Source organism: Protopterus annectens, chromosome 2.part1, assembly GCF_019279795.1.
Source record: "Protopterus annectens isolate FY-2018-M chromosome 2.part1, PAN1.0, whole genome shotgun sequence".
Classification (NCBI taxonomy): domain Eukaryota; kingdom Metazoa; phylum Chordata; order Ceratodontiformes; family Protopteridae; genus Protopterus; species Protopterus annectens.
In genome coordinates this window covers 1,819,709,702-1,819,726,936 of record NC_056729.1, presented here as the reverse complement: position 1 = coordinate 1,819,726,936, position 17,235 = coordinate 1,819,709,702, and the positions used below count along the sequence as shown (strand labels likewise).

The window sequence follows — 17,235 nt, the reverse complement described above, 5'->3', positions numbered from 1 at the left end:
TGTCCCCTCTGCCCATCCGTGCCACTTCAGTTTCTGCTCTCACGCCTTTCTTTTTTTCTTTTCTCCCTCAGATATTTTTTCATTTTCCATTAAGATAGCATTTACACAGTATTCTTAACTATCATTTCAAACCACTGTATACCATATTTACAACAGCTCGCCTTTCAGTTGTATACGCTGTATGTTGTTAAATATAGAATTAACAGATCAGTTATCAGAGATATAATATTGATTATCGCAGAGTGTACAACAAAGATAGAACTTTCTTCTGAGGATTATTTACCAACGGCCTGGGATAGATTCGTAGTTCTTTCATTTTTATTTCCATCCATGCAGTTGTCTTCGGTCTTTCCTTCTTTTCTAATGTGGCTTCGCAACTCCTTACCGGCTAAGACAACACTGCTACAGGGCAAGTCAGAGTGTAGCGGGGCATGTCAAGCCTGGGGTGCTCACAGCACCATTGCACGCCAGCTATACCGGCTTAGCTGATGTCCTGTGCCACCTGAGATATAGTCAACTCTCCAAGAAAGCAAGCACCTGCACGCCTACCGGCACTTCTACTTTAACTGCATTTGCACCTGCTCTGCCTTACATGTTCCTTTCCAATCAATACCCAGCACAACTTCTCACCTGCTGCGCCATATTTTACCCAATTAAAAGGTGACAGCCATCTATGGCTGCATTAACTCACTCAATCTCTGCAAACCCAACCCGCTGGAAAACCCAAACTGCGCACCCGCAATACTCTGCAAAGTGTCAGTGCACAATTCTACCGTGTTGCAGTCTGTGCGCAGTTTGCAAAATGATGAGTTAGTCTTACCGTAATACCTCTTCACTTGTTTTTATGGAGACATAATATACAATGCTCATCAGACATTTTTCCCATTGTATTAACACAAAGCTTATTCATAATATCTCCAAGGGGATGATGGTATTTTACACCGGTTAAATCTCTGGCGTTTGAGTTTGTAGTGCGACGGAGAGGTTTCCCCTTTTTGCTGTACTTTTGGAGAAGGTGATCCTATGTCTCTGTGGCGCAATCGGTTAGCACGTTCGGCTGTTAACCGAAAGGTTGGTGGTTCAAGCCCACCCAGGGACGCTTCTTCTTGCTACTGAAGAGACCTCAGGTGCTGACCCGTTAATAAAACTGATCTTCCAGGCCGTACTTACTTTGGGGCAGTGAGGAAACCGGGTCAGGCTCCCTAGTGATCGACCTGCCAGAGGCCTTGTGGCCACCTACCAACCTGTAAAGATGTTACTAAAAGAGCTGCGGTTTTATTTTAAAATACTTAGCATCTGTGCATTTAAACACATTTCGAACGTAATCTAAAATACGTCGGCAATTGTTTCTGTGCCCTTGCAATCCGTACGTCAACTGATATACTGTCGCACAGCAGAGCAGGATTTTTCTCAATTGAAGCAGTTTTATCTGAAGCAATCAAGAGCACATTTAAAGGTATCTCAAACCAAGGATTGGGTTACTGGAAACGAATCTGTTATGCTTCATCACGCCTACCCCAATTCTCTTATCTTGCACTGGCATAATGGTTCCACTGGGGATCGAACCCAGGACCTTCTGCGTGTTAAGCAGACGTGATAACCACTACACTACAGAACCTGCTTGCTCGCCTCCTCTCCTAGACATCTCACTGTGTTCTAGTTAGTTAGCCAGCCAGCTAGCTAGCTAGCTGTCTGTCTACGATACGCATATATAGCTATTGCTATAGATGGAGAGGCAGATAGGTAGATACGCTTATATGTGTGCACACACACGCACGCACACGCGTCGGTATGCCCTGGTCTACTGACTCTTTGCAGCCATGATTTCCTCGACTCAAACTTATGCGACAAATAGCTCGGGTTAGTTTCCACGTGTTAGAAGTGTAGCACGCCAAGTAAATAAACTGAACGCACGATATTTGCAGTAATTAATGAATATATTTAAAGTGTGCTGAACAGTGTGAGCAACTTATTTAGCGAGGTCACCGAGTGAGAGACGCCGTAAGAGAACTATGTCGAAAACTGCAATCTTTCAAGTTGCTGAGCTACACCTTGCCCCTTATACTAGGCCCGACACCAGGTTGAGCTTCAGCACTACAGGTAGGGGGTGACTATCTGGAAATCAGGTTGTACTCACTGCTGAAAAGCAGTGATAGAAAGCAGGAAGCTCGTGGCAATGGGCTGACAGCAAGTTACTAGGCCTGCAGTCAAGGTGACTGTTAAGGAGTCAAACCAAACAAGAATGCCCCATTGGTGAGTCTGGTTAAGTCACTCGCTCCATCGAACACAGTCACTAAAGGAGTTTTGTCAGAATCAAACCACAATCCACAGAAATGAATAGTCGATATAACTATTAATAGGTTGTTAATAGTTCACAGGCATGATCCAGTGCTCTGATGAAAGCTAGACCAAAAAGAAGCTACATACTCCCCGTCGGGGAATCGAACCCCGGTCTCCCATGTGACAGGCGGGGATACACACCACTATACTAACGAGGAAGCCACTGGCGCTTGACCCTGTCCGACGGCAGACAAGTCCATAGGGTTAACACACTTAAGGTTACTGCCATCATTTTCTCTACTGGTACTTCAAATGGAATTTTGAAACGAGCAGCCTTAAACTACATAGCTCATTTTCCTTTGAATGAATAAAGTGGGGCAATCTGTGAGCGAATTAATTATTCGTAGTTACATGTGGGAAGAGTTGTCGACTTGAAGCTCACCTCGACGCTGGACTGAAAGTGAGCTATCAGCCAAAAGAGGGGAAACAAATGTTTTGAATTCGGGAGTCTCTCGCCTTCAACTGAATGAACGAATGTTCTAACTGAAGGGAGTTTCTTGTCTCTGAAGCTGCTCCTCCGTGTCTTAAGTGCTTCTGATACTCAGGAAGTGGCCGAGAAGAATGTAAGATTGAGTTCTAGGACGTGTGATGTCAGGATGCAAACTGCTGACCACGTGAGATGCCGGCCAAAGAGGAAGACGTAAGAAAGACTAGATCACAACGGATGGCAATCTATATGAAAGATATAAGAAGCACCTTGTCTTGACAAGGAAGAGATGCCACCCACCAGGACGTGACTGATACTAGGAAAACTACAGGCACATAGCTGACATAAAAGGGAGGGTGAAAAATCGAAACCCCAAACAACTCGGGCGGGGCTGTGGTTGCTGGACCTCCTTTGATAAGACAAGAGGAGTTTATTAAGATTACAGCGACCAAAAACCTCAGCTACGCTTCAAAATGAAGGACTGTGATGACATCTGTGCTGAGAAACGACTCCGTCCGTTTCCAAATCCAGCTCGTGTCAAAGAAAGAATCGCTAGTGGGAAAAAAATACTTGGTAAACCATGGCAATCTGGTCATGCTAATGAGCTGGCAATACAAGATTGGATTTCCGTGGTTACTCCTTTCAGTTTGTCGAATAAACAGATTGCCCCTTCTGCTCAGGTATCACATCTGTGCAGTGCTGGATCTCTTTTTAATTTGAGAACTGACAAAAAAGGCTATAAAAATGAAATGTCACCCATCACCTGATTAGCATACCCATAAAGCCATGCTTTAGCTCGGGGACACTCTCTGAAACTTTTCCACAGCTGTCTTAGAATTTTAAAATCCAGGTTTCTTACGCATGTCAGCCTGCCCACTTATGGTGTTTTGTCCTGCAGTACTTCATCCTCTGTCCCCACGACTCTACTGGAGGGGATGCTCTACAACAGGCGATCTTGCCAGAAGTATATCTGTTCCCAGTGAGGGCGAGCCAGTGCCGACAGCCCCTGTCAGCCACTTTCTTCAGCTATTGTCCCCTCTGCCCATCCGTGCCACTTCACTTTCTGCTCTCACGCCTCTTTCTTTTTTACTTTTCTCCCTCAGATATTTTTTCATTTTCCATTAAGATAGCATTTACACAGTATTCTTAACTATCATTTCAAACCACTGTATACCATATTTACAACAGCTCGCCTTTCAGTTGTATACGCTGTATGTTGTTAAATATAGAATTAACAGATCAGTTATCAGAGATATAATATTGATTATCGCAGAGTGTACAACAAAGATAGAACTTTCTTCTGAGGATTATTTACCAACGGCCTGGGATAGATTCGTAGTTCTTTCATTTTTATTTCCATCCATGCAGTTGTCTTCGGTCTTTCCTTCTTTTCTAATGTGGCTTCGCGACACCTTACCGGCTAAGACAACACTGCTACAGGGCAAGTCAGAGTGTAGCGGGGCATGTCAAGCCTGGGGTGCTCACAGCACCATTGCACGCCAGCTATACCGGCTTAGCTGATGTCCTGTGCCACCTGAGATATAGTCAACTCTCCAAGAAAGCAAGCACCTGCACGCCCTACTGGCACTTCTACTTTAACTGCATTTGCTCCTTCTCTGCCTTACATGTTCCTTTCCAATCAATACCCAGCACATCTTCTCACCTGCTGCGTGCCATATTTTACCCACCAAAAGGTGACAGCCATCTATGGCTGCATTAACTCACTCAATCTCTGCAAACCCAACCCGCTGGAAAACCCAAACTGCGCACCCGCAATACTCTGCAAAGTGTCAGTGCACAATTCTACCGTGTTGCAGTCTGTGCGCAGTTTGCAAAATGATGAGTTAGTCTTACCGTAATACCTCTTCACTTGTTTTTATGGAGACATAATATACAATGCTCATCAGACATTTTTCCCATTGTATTAACACAAAGCTTATTCATAATATCTCCAAGGGGATGATGGTATTTTACACCGGTTAAATCTCTGGCGTTTGAGTTTGTAGTGCGACGGAGAGGTTTCCCCTTTTTGCTGTACTTTTGGAGAAGGTGATCCTATGTCTCTGTGGTGCAATCGGTTAGCTGCTCGGCTGTTAACCGAAAGGTTGGTGGTTCAAGCCCACCCAGGGACGCTTCTTCTTGCTACTGAAGAGACCTCAGGTGCTGACCCGTTAATAAAACTGATCTTCCAGGCCGTACTTACTTTGGGGCAGTGAGGAAACCGGGTCTGGCTCCCTAGTGATCGACCTGCCAGAGGCCTTGTGGCCACCTACCAACCTGTAAAGATGTTACTAAAAGAGCTGCGGTTTTATTTTAAAATACTTAGCATCTGTGCATTTAAACACATTTCGAACGTAATCTAAAATACGTCGGCAATTGTTTCTGTGCCCTTGCAATCTGTGACGTCAACTGATATACTGTCGCACAGCAGAGCAGGATTTTTCTCAATTGAAGCAGTTTTATCTGAAGCAATCAAGAGCACATTTAAAGGTATCTCAAACCAAGGATTGGGTTACTGGAAACGAATCTGTTATGCTTCATCACGCCTACCCCAATTCTCTTATCTTGCACTGGCATAATGGTTCCACTGGGGATCGAACCCAGGACCTTCTGCGTGTTAAGCAGACGTGATAACCACTACACTACAGAACCTGCTTGCTCGCCTCCTCTCCTAGACATCTCACTGTGTTCTAGTTAGTTAGCCAGCCAGCTAGCTAGCTAGCTGTCTGTCTACGATACGCATATAGCTATTGCTATAGATGGAGAGGCAGATAGGTAGATACGTTTATATGTGTGCACACACACGCACGCACACGCGTCGGTATGCGCTGGTCTACTGACTCTTTGCAGCCATGATTTCCTCGACTCAAACTTATGCGACAAATAGCTCAAAGTTAGTTTCCACGTGTTAGAAGTGTAGCACGCCAAGTAAATAAACAGAACGCACGATATTTGCAGTAATTAATGAATATATTTAAAGTGTGCTGAACAGTGTGAGCAACTTATTTAGCGAGGTCACCGAGTGAGAGACCCGGTAAGAGAACTATGTCGAAAACTGCAATCTTTCAAGTTGCTGAGCTACACCTTGCCCCTTATACTAGGCCCGACACCAGGTTGAGCTTCAGCACTACAGGTAGGGGGTGACTATCTGGAAATTCAGGTTGTACTCACTGCTGAAAAGCAGTGATAGAAAGCAGGAAGCTCGTGGCAATGGGCTGACAGCAAGTTACTAGGCCTGCAGTCAAGGTGACTGTTAAGGAGTCAAACCAAACAAGAATGCCCCATTGGTGAGTCTGGTTAAGTCACTCGCTCCATCTAACGCAGTCACTAAAGGAGTTTTGTCAGAATCAAACCACGTACCACAGAAATGAATAGTCGATATAACTATTAATAGGTTGTTAATAGTTCACAGGCATGATCCAGTGCTCTGATGAAAGCTAGACCAAAAAGAAGCTACATACTCCCCGTCGGGGAATCGAACCCCGATCTCCCGCGTGACAGGCGGGGATACTCACCACTATACTAACGAGGAAGCCACTGGTGCTTGACCCTGTCCGACGGCAGACAAGTCCATAGGGTTAACACACTTAAGGTTACTGCCATCATTTTCTCTACTGGTACTTCAAATGGAATTTTGAAACGAGCAGCCTTAAACTACATAGCTCATTTTCCTTTGAATGAATAAAGTGGGGCAATCTGTGAGCGGATTAATTATTCGAAGTTACATGTGGGGAAGAGTTGTCGCACTTGAAGCTCACCCTCGACGCTGGAGTGAAAGTGAGCTATCAGCCAAAAGAGGGGGAAACAAATGTTTTGAATTCAGGGAGTCTCGGCCTTCAACTGAATGAACGAATGTTCTAACTGAAGGGAGTTTCTTGTCTCTGAAGCTGCTCCCTCCGTGTCTTAAGTGCTTCTGATACTCAGGAAGTGGCCGAGAAGAATGTAAGATTGAGTTCTAGGACGTGTGATGTCAGGATGCAAACTGCTGACCACGTGAGATGCCGGCCAAAGAGGAAGACGTAAGAAAGACTAGATCACAACGGATGGCAATCTATACGAAAGATATAAGAAGCACCTTGTCTTGACAAGGAAGAGATGCCACCCACCAGGACGTGACTGATACTAGGAAAACTACAGGCACATAGCTGACATAAAAGGGAGGGTGAAAAATCAGAAACCCCAATCAACTGGGGGGCGGGGCTGTGGTTGCTGGACCTCCTTTGATAAGACAAGAGGAGTTTATTAAGATTACAGCGACCAAAAAACTCAGCTACGTTTCGAAAATGAAGGAGTGTGATGACATCTGTGCTGAGAAACGACACCGTCTGTTTCCAAATCCAGCTCGTGACAAAGAAAGAATCGCAAGTGGGAGAAAATACACGGTAAACCATGGCATTCTGGTCATGCTAATGAGCTGGTAAAACAAGTTTGGATTTCCGTGGTTACTCCTTTCAGTTTGTCGAATAAACAGATTGCCCCTTCTGCTCAGGTATCACATCTGTGCAGTGCTGGATCTCTTTTTAATTTGAGAACTGACAAAAAAGGCTATAAAAATGAAATGTCACCCATCACCTGATTAGCATACCCATAAAGCCATGCTTTAGCTCGGGGTCACTCTCTGAAACTTTTCCTCGGGCTGTCTTAGAATTTTAAAATCCAGGTTTCTTACGCATGTCAGCCTGCCCACTTATGGTGTTTTGTCCTGCAGTACTTCATCCTCTGTCCCCACGACTCTACTGGAGGGGATGCTCTACAACAGGCGATCTTGCCAGAAGTATATCTGTTCCCAGTGAGGGCGAGCCAGTGCCGACAGCCCCTGTCAGCCACTTTCTTCAGCTATTGTCCCCTCTGCCCATCCGTGCCACTTCACTTTCTGCTCTCACGCCTCTTTCTTTTTTACTTTTCTCCCTCAGATATTTTTTCATTTTCCATTAAGATAGCATTTACACAGTATTCTTAACTATCATTTCAAACCACTGTATACCATATTTACAACAGCTCCACTTTCAGTTGTATACGCTGTATGTTGTTAAATATAGAATTAACAGATCAGTTATCAGAGATATAATATTGATTATCGCAGAGTGTACAACAAAGATAGAACTTTCTTCTGAGGATTATTTACCAACGGCCTGGGATAGATTCGTAGTTCTTTCATTTTTATTTCCATCCATGCAGTTGTCTTCGGTCTTTCCTTCTTTTCTAATGTGGCCTCTCGACTTACCGGCTAAGACAACACTGCTACAGGGCAAGTCAGAGTGTAGCGGGGCATATCAAGCCTGGGGTGCTCACAGCACCATTGCACGCCAGCTATACCGCTTAGCTGATGTCCTGTGCCACCTGAGATATAGTCAACTCTCCAAGAAAGCAAGCACCTGCACGCCTACTGGCACTTCTACTTTAACTGCATTTGCTCCTTCTCTGCCTTACATGTTCCTTTCCAATCAATACCCAGCACATCTTCTCACCTGCTGCGTGCCATATTTTACCCAATTAAAAGGTGACAGCCATCTATGGCTGCATTAACTCACTCAATCTCTGCAAACCCAACCCGCTGGAAAACCCAAACTGCGCACCCGCAATACTCTGCAAAGTGTCAGTGCACAATTCTACCGTGTTGCAGTCTGTGCGCAGTTTGCAAAATGATGAGTTAGTCTTACCGTAATACCTCTTCACTTGTTTTTATGGAGACATAATATACAATGCTCATCAGACATTTTTCCCATTGTATTAACACAAAGCTTATTCATAATATCTCCAAGGGGATGATGGTATTTTACACCAGTTAAATCTCTGGCGTTTGAGTTTGTAGTGCGACGGAGAGGTTTCCTTTTGCTGTACTTTTGGAGAAGGTGATCCTATGTGTCTGTGGCGCAATCGGTTAGCTGCTCGGCTGTTAACCGAAAGGTTGGTGGTTCAAGCCCACCCAGGGACGCTTCTTCTTGCTACTGAAGAGACCTCAGGTGCTGACCCGTTAATAAAACTGATCTTCCAGGCCACCCTTACTTTGGGGCAGTGAGGAAACCCGGTCAGGCTCCCTAGTGATCGACCTGCCAGAGGCCTTGTGGCCACCTACCAACCTGTAAAGATGTTACTAAAAGAGCTGCGGTTTTATTTTAAAATACTTAGCATCTGTGCATTTAAACACATTTCGAACGTAATCTAAAATACGTCGGCAATTGTTTCTGTGCCCTTGCAATCCGTACGTCAACTGATATACTGTCGCACAGCAGAGCAGGATTTTTCTCAATTGAAGCAGTTTTATCTGAAGCAATCAAGAGCACATTTAAAGGTATCTCAAACCAAGGATTGGGTTACTGGAAACGAATCTGTTATGCTTCATCACGCCTACCCCAATTCTCTTATCTTGCACTGGCATAATGGTTCCACTGGGGATCGAACCCAGGACCTTCTGCGTGTTAAGCAGACGTGATAACCACTACACTACAGAACCTGCTTGCTCGCCTCCTCTCCTAGACATCTCACTGTGTTCTAGTTAGTTAGCCAGCCAGCTAGCTAGCTAGCTGTCTGTCTACGATACGCATATATAGCTATTGCTATAGATGGAGAGGCGAATAGGTAGATACGCTTTTATGTGTGCACACACACGCACGCACACGCTGCGGTATGCGCTGGTCTACTGACTCTTTGCAGCCATGATTTCCTCGACTCAAACTTATGCGACAAATAGCTCGGGTTAGTTTCCACGTGTTAGAAGTGTAGCACGCCATAAATAAACAGAACGCACGATATTTGCAGTAATTAATGAATATATTTAAAGTGTGCTGAACAGTGTGAGCAACTTATTTAGCGAGGTCACCGAGTGAGAGACCCGTAAGAGAACTATGTCGAAAACTGCAATCTTTCAAGTTGCTGAGCTACACCTTGCCCCTTATACTAGGCCCGACACCAGGTTGAGCTTCAGCACTACAGGTAGGGGGTGACTATCTGGAAAACTGTGTTGTACTCACTGCTGAAAAGCAGTGATAGAAAGCAGGAAGCTCGTGGCAATGGGCTGACAGCAAGTTACTAGGCCTGCAGTCAAGGTGACTGTTAAGGAGTCAAACCAAACAAGAATGCCCCATTGGTGAGTCTGGTTAAGTCACCGCCCATCTAACGCAGTCACTAAAGGAGTTTTGTCAGAATCAAACCACGCACTCACAGAAATGAATAGTCGATATAACTATTAATAGGTTGTTAATAGTTCACAGGCATGATCCAGTGCTCTGATGTAAGCTAGACCAAAAGAAGCTACATACTCCCCGCCGGGAATCGAACCCCGTCTCCCCGTGACAGGCGGGGATACTCACCACTATACTAACGAGGAAGCCACTGGTGCTTGACCCTGTCCGACGGCAGACAAGTCCATAGGGTTAACACACTTAAGGTTACTGCCATCATTTAGTGTACTGGTACTTCAAATGGAATTTTGAAACGAGCAGCCTTAAACTACATAGCTCATTTTCCTTTGAATGAATAAAGTGGGGCAATCTGTGAGCGGATTAATTATTCAGTAGTTACATGTGGGGAAGAGTTGTCGACTTGAAGCTCACCTCGACGCTGGACTCAAAGTGAGCTATCAGCCAAAAGAGGGGGAAACAAATGTTTTGAATTCGGGGAGTCTCTCCGCCTTCAACTGAATGAACGAATGTTCTAACTGAAGGGAGTTTCTTGTCTCTGAAGCTGCTCCTCCGTGTCTTAAGTGCTTCTGATACTCAGGAAGTGGCCGAGAAGAATGTAAGATTGAGTTCTAGGACGTGTGATGTCAGGATGCAAACTGCTGACCACGTGAGATGCCGGCCAAAGAGGAAGACGTAAGAAAGACTAGATCACAACGGATGGCAATCTATACGAAAGATATAAGAAGCACCTTGTCTTGACAAGGAAGAGATGCCACCCACCAGGACGTGACTGATACTAGGAAAACTACAGGCACATAGCTGACATAAAAGGGAGGGTGAAAAATCGGAAACCCCAAACAACTCGGGGCGGAGGGGCTGTGGTTGCTGGACCTCCTTTGATAAGACAAGAGGAGTTTATTAAGATTACAGCGACCAAAAAACTGAGCTACGTTTCGAAAATGAAGGAGTGTGATGACATCTGTGCTGAGAAACGACACCGTCTGTTTCCAAATCCAGCTCGTGACAAAGAAAGAATCGCAAGTGGGAGAAAATACATGGTAAACCATGGCATTCTGGTCATGCTAATGAGCTGGTAAAACAAGTTTGGATTTCCGTGGTTACTCCTTTCAGTTTGTCGAATAAACAGATTGCCCCTTCTGCTCAGGTATCACATCTGTGCAGTGCTGGATCTCTTTTTAATTTGAGAACTGACAAAAAAGGCTATAAAAATGAAATGTCACCCATCACCTGATTAGCATACCCATAAAGCCATGCTTTAGCTCGGGGTCACTCTCTGAAACTTTTCCTCGGGCTGTCTTAGAATTTTAAAATCCAGGTTTCTTACGCATGTCAGCCTGCCCACTTATGGTGTTTTGTCCTGCAGTACTTCATCCTCTGTCCCCACGACTCTACTGGAGGGGATGCTCTACAACAGGCGATCTTGCCAGAAGTATATCTGTTCCCAGTGAGGGCGAGCCAGTGCCGACAGCCCCTGTCAGCCACTTTCTTCAGCTATTGTCCCCTCTGCCCATCCGTGCCACTTCACTTTCTGCTCTCACGCCTCTTTCTTTTTTACTTTTCTCCCTCAGATATTTTTTCATTTTCCATTAAGATAGCATTTACACAGTATTCTTAACTATCATTTCAAACCACTGTATACCATATTTACAACAGCTCCACTTTCAGTTGTATACGCTGTATGTTGTTAAATATAGAATTAACAGATCAGTTATCAGAGATATAATATTGATTATCGCAGAGTGTACAACAAAGATAGAACTTTCTTCTGACGATTATTTACCAACGGCCTGGGATAGATTCGTAGTTCTTTCATTTTTATTTCCATCCATGCAGTTGTCTTCGGTCTTTCCTTCTTTTCTAATGTGGCTTCGCGACTCCTTACCGGCTAAGACAACACTGCTACAGGGCAAGTCAGAGTGTAGCGGGGCATGTCAAGCCTGGGGTGCTCACAGCACCATTGCACGCCAGCTATACCGGCTTAGCTGATGTCCTGTGCCACCTGAGATATAGTCAACTCTCCAAGAAAGCAAGCACCTGCACGCTCTACTGGCACTTCTACTTTAACTGCATTTGCTCCTTCTCTGCCTTACATGTTCCTTTCCAATCAATACCCAGCACATCTTCTCACCTGCTGCGTGCCATATTTTACCCACCAAAAGGTGACAGCCATCTATGGCTGCATTAACTCACTCAATCTCTGCAAACCCAACCCGCTGGAAAACCCAAACTGCGCACCCGCAATACTCTGCAAAGTGTCAGTGCACAATTCTACCGTGTTGCAGTCTGTGCGCAGTTTGCAAAATGATGAGTTAGTCTTACCGGAATACCTCTTCACTTGTTTTTATGGAGACATAATATACAATGCTCATCAGACATTTTTCCCATTGTATTAACACAAAGCTTATTCATAATATCTCCAAGGGGATGATGGTATTTTACACCGGTTAAATCTCTGGTGTTTGAGTTTGTAGTGCGACGGAGAGGTTTCCCCTTTTTGCTGTACTTTTGGAGAAGGTGATCCTATGTCTCTGTGGCGCAATCGGTTAGCGCGTTCGGCTGTTAACCGAAAGGTTGGTGGTTCAAGCCCACCCAGGGACGCTTCTTCTTGCTACTGAAGAGACCTCAGGTGCTGACCCGTTAATAAAACTGATCTTCCAGGCCGTACTTACTTTGGGGCAGTGAGGAAACCGGGTCAGGCTCCCTAGTGATCGACCTGCCAGAGGCCTTGTGGCCACCTACCAACCTGTAAAGATGTTACTAAAAGAGCTGCGGTTTTATTTCAAAATACTTAGCATCTGTGCATTTAAACACATTTCGAACGTAATCTAAAGACGTCGGCAATTGTTTCTGTGCCCTTGCAATCTGTACGTCAACTGATATACTGTCGCACAGCAGAGCAGGATTTTTCTCAATTGAAGCAGTTTTATCTGAAGCAATCAAGAGCACATTTAAAGGTATCTCAAACCAAGGATTGGGTTACTGGAAACGAATCTGTTATGCTTCATCACGCCTACCCCAATTCTCTTATCTTGCACTGGCATAATGGTTCCACTGGGGATCGAACCCAGGACCTTCTGCGTGTTAAGCAGACGTGATAACCACTACACTACAGAACCTGCTTGCTCGCCTCCTCTCCTAGACATCTCACTGTGTTCTAGTTAGTTAGCCAGCCAGCTAGCTAGCTAGCTGTCTGTCTATGTATACGTATATATAGCTATTGCTATAGATGGAGTGGCTGCTAGGCAGATATGTTCATATGTGTGCACACACACGCACGCACACGCTGCGGTATGCGCTGGTCTACTGACTCTTTGCAGCCATGATTTCCTCGACTCAAACTTATGCGACAAATAGCTCGGGTTAGTTTCCACGTGTTAGAAGTGTAGCACGCCGTAAATAAACAGAACGCACGATATTTGCAGTAATTAATGAATATATTTAAAGTGTGCTGAACAGTGTGAGCAACTTATTTAGCGAGGTCACCGAGTGAGAGACCCGGTAAGAGAACTATGTCGAAAACTGCAATCTTTCAAGTTGCTGAGCTACACCTTGCCCCTTATACTAGGCCCGACACCAGGTTGAGCTTCAGCACTACAGGTAGGGGGTGACTATCTGGAAATCAGGTTGTACTCACTGCTGAAAAGCAGTGATAGAAAGCAGGAAGCTCGTGGCAATGGGCTGACAGCTAGTTACTAGGCCTGCAGTCAAGGGGACTGTTAAGGAGTCAAACCAAACAAGAATGCCCCATTGGTGAGTCTGGTTAAGTCACTCGCTCCATCTAACGCAGTCACTAAAGGAGTTTTGTCAGAATCAAACCACGTACCACAGAAATGAATAGTCGATATAACTATTAATAGGTTGTTAATAGTTCACAGGCATGATCCAGTGCTCTGATGAAAGCTAGACCAAAAAGAAGCTACATACTCCCCGTCGGGGAATCGAACCCCGGTCTCCCGCGTGACAGGCGGGGATACTCACCACTATACTAACGAGGAAGCCACTGGCACTTGACCCTGTCCGACGGCAGACAAGTCCATAGGGTTAACACACTTAAGGTTACTGCCATCATTTTCTCTACTGGTACTTCAAATGGAATTTTGAAACGAGCAGCCTTAAACTACATAGCTCATTTTCCTTTGAATGAATAAAGTGGGGCAATCTGTGAGCGAATTAATTATTCGTAGTTACATGCGGGGAAGAGTTGTCGCACTTGAAGCTCACTCTCGACGCTGGACTGAAAGTGAGCTATCAGCCAAAAGAGGGGGAAACAAATGTTTTGAATTCGGGGAGTCTCTCGGCCTTCAACTGAATGAACGAATGTTCTAACTGAAGGGAGTTTCTTGTCTCTGAAGCTGCTCCCTCCGTGTCTTAAGTGCTTCTGATACTCAGGAAGTGGCCGAGAAGAATGTAAGATTGAGTTCTAGGACGTGTGATGTCAGGATGCAAACTGCTGACCACGTGAGATGCCGGCCAAAGAGGAAGACGTAAGAAAGACTAGATCACAACGGATGGCAATCTATATGAAAGATATAAGAAGCACCTTGTCTTGACAAGGAAGAGATGCCACCCACCAGGACGTGACTGATACTAGGAAAACTACAGGCACATAGCTGACATAAAAGGGAGGGTGAAAAAAAATCGGAAACCCCAAACAACTCGGGGCGGGGGGGGTGTGGTTGCTGGACCTCCTTTGATAAGACAAGAGGAGTTTATTAAGATTACAGCGACCAAAAAACTCAGCTACGTTTCGAAAATGAAGGAGTGTGATGACATCTGTGCTGAGAAACGACACCGTCTGTTTCCAAATCCAGCTCGTGACAAAGAAAGAATCGCAAGTGGGAGAAAATACATGGTAAACCATGGCATTCTGGTCATGCTAATGAGCTGGTAAAACAAGCTTGATTTCCGTGGTTACTCCTTTCAGTTTGTCGAATAAACAGATTGCCCCTTCTGCTCAGGTATCACATCTGTGCAGTGCTGGATCTCTTTTTAATTTGAGAACTGACAAAAAAGGCTATAAAATGAAATGTCACCCATCACCTGATTAGCATACCCATAAAGCCATGCTTTAGCTCGGGGTCACTCTCTGAAACTTTTCCTCGGGCTGTCTTAGAATTTTAAAATCCAGGTTTCTTACGCATGTCAGCCTGCCCACTTATGGTGTTTTGTCCTGCAGTACTTCATCCTTTGTCCCCACGACTCTACTGGAGGGGATGCTCTACAACAGGCGATCTTGCCAGAAGTATATCTGTTCCCAGTGTGGGCGAGCCACTGCGGACAGCCCCTGTCAGCCACTTTCTTCAGCTATTGTCCCCTCTGCCCATCCGTGCCACTTCAGTTTCTGCTCTCACGCCTTTCTTTTTTTCTTTTCTCCCTCAGATATTTTTTCATTTTCCATTAAGATAGCATTTACACAGTATTCTTAACTATCATTTCAAACAACTGTATACCATATTTACAACAGCTCCCCTTTCAGTTGTATACGCTGTATGTTGTTAAATATAGAATTAACAGATCTGTTATCAGAGATATAATATTGATTATCGCAGAGTGTCCAACAAAGATAGAACTTTCTTCTGAGGATTATTTACCAACGGCCTGGGATAGATTCGTAGTTCTTTCATTTTCATTTCCATCCATGCAGTTGTCTTCGGTCTTTCCTTCTTTTCTAATGTGGCTTCGTGACTCTTACCGCTAAGACAACACTGCTACAGGGCAAGTCAGAGTGTAGCGGGGCATGTCAAGCCTGGGGTGCTCACAGCACCATTGCACGCCAGCTATACCGGCTTAGCTGATGTCCTGTGCCACCTGAGATATAGTCAACTCTCGAAGAAAGCAAGCACCTGCACGCTCTACTGGCACTTCTACTTTAACTGCATTTGCTCCTTCTCTGCCTTACATGTTCCTTTCCAATCAATACCCAGCACATCTTCTCACCTGCTGCGTGCCATATTTTACACACTAAAAGGTGACAGCCATCTATGGCTGCATTAACTCACTCAATCTCTGCAAACCCAACCCGCTGGAAAACCCAAACTGCGCACCCGCAATACTCTGCAAAGTGTCAGTGCACAATTCTACCGTGTTGCAGTCTGTGCAGTTTGCAAAATGATGAGTTAGTCTTACCGTAATACCTCTTCACTTGTTTTTATGGAGACATAATATACAATGCTCATCAGACATTTTTCCCATTGTATTAACACAAAGCTTATTCATAATATCTCCAAGTGGATGATGGTATTTTACACCGGTTAAATCTCTGGCGTTTGAGTTTGTAGTGCGACGGAGAGGTTTCCCCTTTTTGCTGTACTTTTGGAGAAGGTGATCCTATGTCTCTGTGGCGCAATCGGTTAGCGTTCGGCTGTTAACCGAAAGGTTGGTGGTTCAAGCCCACCCAGGGACGCTTCTTCTTGCTACTGAAGAGACCTCAGGTGCTGACCCGTTAATAAAACTGATCTTCCAGGCCGTACTTACTTTGGGGCAGTGAGGAAACCGGGTCAGGCTCCCTAGTGATCGACCTGCCAGAGGCCTTGTGGCCACCTACCAACCTGTAAAGATGTTACTAAAAGAGCTGCGGTTTTATTTTAAAATACTTAGCATCTGTGCATTTAAACACATTTCGAACGTAATCTAAAATACGTCGGCAATTGTTTCTGTGCCCTTGCAATCCGTACGTCAACTGATATACTGTCGCACAGCAGAGCAGGATTTTTCTCAATTGAAGCAGTTTTATCTGAAGCAATCAAGAGCACATTTAAAGGTATCTCAAACCAAGGATTGGGTTACTGGAATCGAATCTGTTATGCTTCATCACGCCTACCCCAATTCTCTTATCTTGCACTGGCATAATGGTTCCACTGGGGATCGAACCCAGGACCTTCTGCGTGTTAAGCAGACGGATAACCACTAGACTACAGAACCTGGTTGCAGGCCACCTCTCCAAGACATCTCAGTGTGTTCTAGTTAGTTAGCCAGCCAGCTAGCTAGCTAGCTGTCTGTCTACGATACGCATATATAGCTATTGCTATAGATTGAGAGGCAGATAGGTGGAGACCGTTATATGTGTGCACACACACGCACGCACACGTGTGGGTATGCGCTGGTCTACTGACTCTTTGCAGCCATGATTTCCTCGACTCAAACTTATGCGACAAATAGCTCAAGTTAGTTTCCACGTGTTAGAAGTGTAGCACGCCAAGTAAATAAACAGAACGCACGATATTTGCAGTAATTAATGAATATATTTAAAGTGTGCTGAACAGTGTGAGCAACTTATTTAGCGAGGTCACCGAGTGAGAGACCCGTAAGAGAACTATGTCGAAAACT

General features: G+C 44.9%; 10 non-coding genes across 10 annotated transcripts; 3 read left to right on the top strand and 7 right to left on the bottom strand.

Annotated features, from left to right (window-relative positions):
• Positions 1–1,025: 1,025 nt before the first annotated feature.
• On the top strand, positions 1,026–1,099 carry TRNAN-GUU. The gene has a single exon. It is a non-coding gene; the product is annotated as a tRNA-Asn (tRNA).
• Positions 1,100–1,545: 446 nt separating this feature from the next.
• Positions 1,546–1,618, bottom strand: TRNAV-AAC. Its single transcript has one exon. It is a non-coding gene; the product is annotated as a tRNA-Val (tRNA).
• Positions 1,619–5,346: 3,728 nt separating this feature from the next.
• On the bottom strand, positions 5,347–5,419 carry TRNAV-AAC. Its single transcript has one exon. It is a non-coding gene; the product is annotated as a tRNA-Val (tRNA).
• An 808-nt stretch (positions 5,420–6,227) lies between these two features.
• Positions 6,228–6,299, bottom strand: TRNAD-GUC. The gene has a single exon. It is a non-coding gene; the product is annotated as a tRNA-Asp (tRNA).
• A 2,849-nt stretch (positions 6,300–9,148) lies between these two features.
• On the bottom strand, positions 9,149–9,221 carry TRNAV-AAC. The gene has a single exon. It is a non-coding gene; the product is annotated as a tRNA-Val (tRNA).
• A 3,212-nt stretch (positions 9,222–12,433) lies between these two features.
• On the top strand, positions 12,434–12,507 carry TRNAN-GUU. Its single transcript has one exon. It is a non-coding gene; the product is annotated as a tRNA-Asn (tRNA).
• Positions 12,508–12,952: 445 nt separating this feature from the next.
• Positions 12,953–13,025, bottom strand: TRNAV-AAC. The gene has a single exon. It is a non-coding gene; the product is annotated as a tRNA-Val (tRNA).
• Positions 13,026–13,832: 807 nt separating this feature from the next.
• On the bottom strand, positions 13,833–13,904 carry TRNAD-GUC. Its single transcript has one exon. It is a non-coding gene; the product is annotated as a tRNA-Asp (tRNA).
• A 2,336-nt stretch (positions 13,905–16,240) lies between these two features.
• On the top strand, positions 16,241–16,312 carry TRNAN-GUU. The gene has a single exon. It is a non-coding gene; the product is annotated as a tRNA-Asn (tRNA).
• Positions 16,313–16,758: 446 nt separating this feature from the next.
• On the bottom strand, positions 16,759–16,830 carry TRNAV-AAC. The gene has a single exon. It is a non-coding gene; the product is annotated as a tRNA-Val (tRNA).
• Between the last annotated feature and the right edge of the window lie 405 nt (positions 16,831–17,235).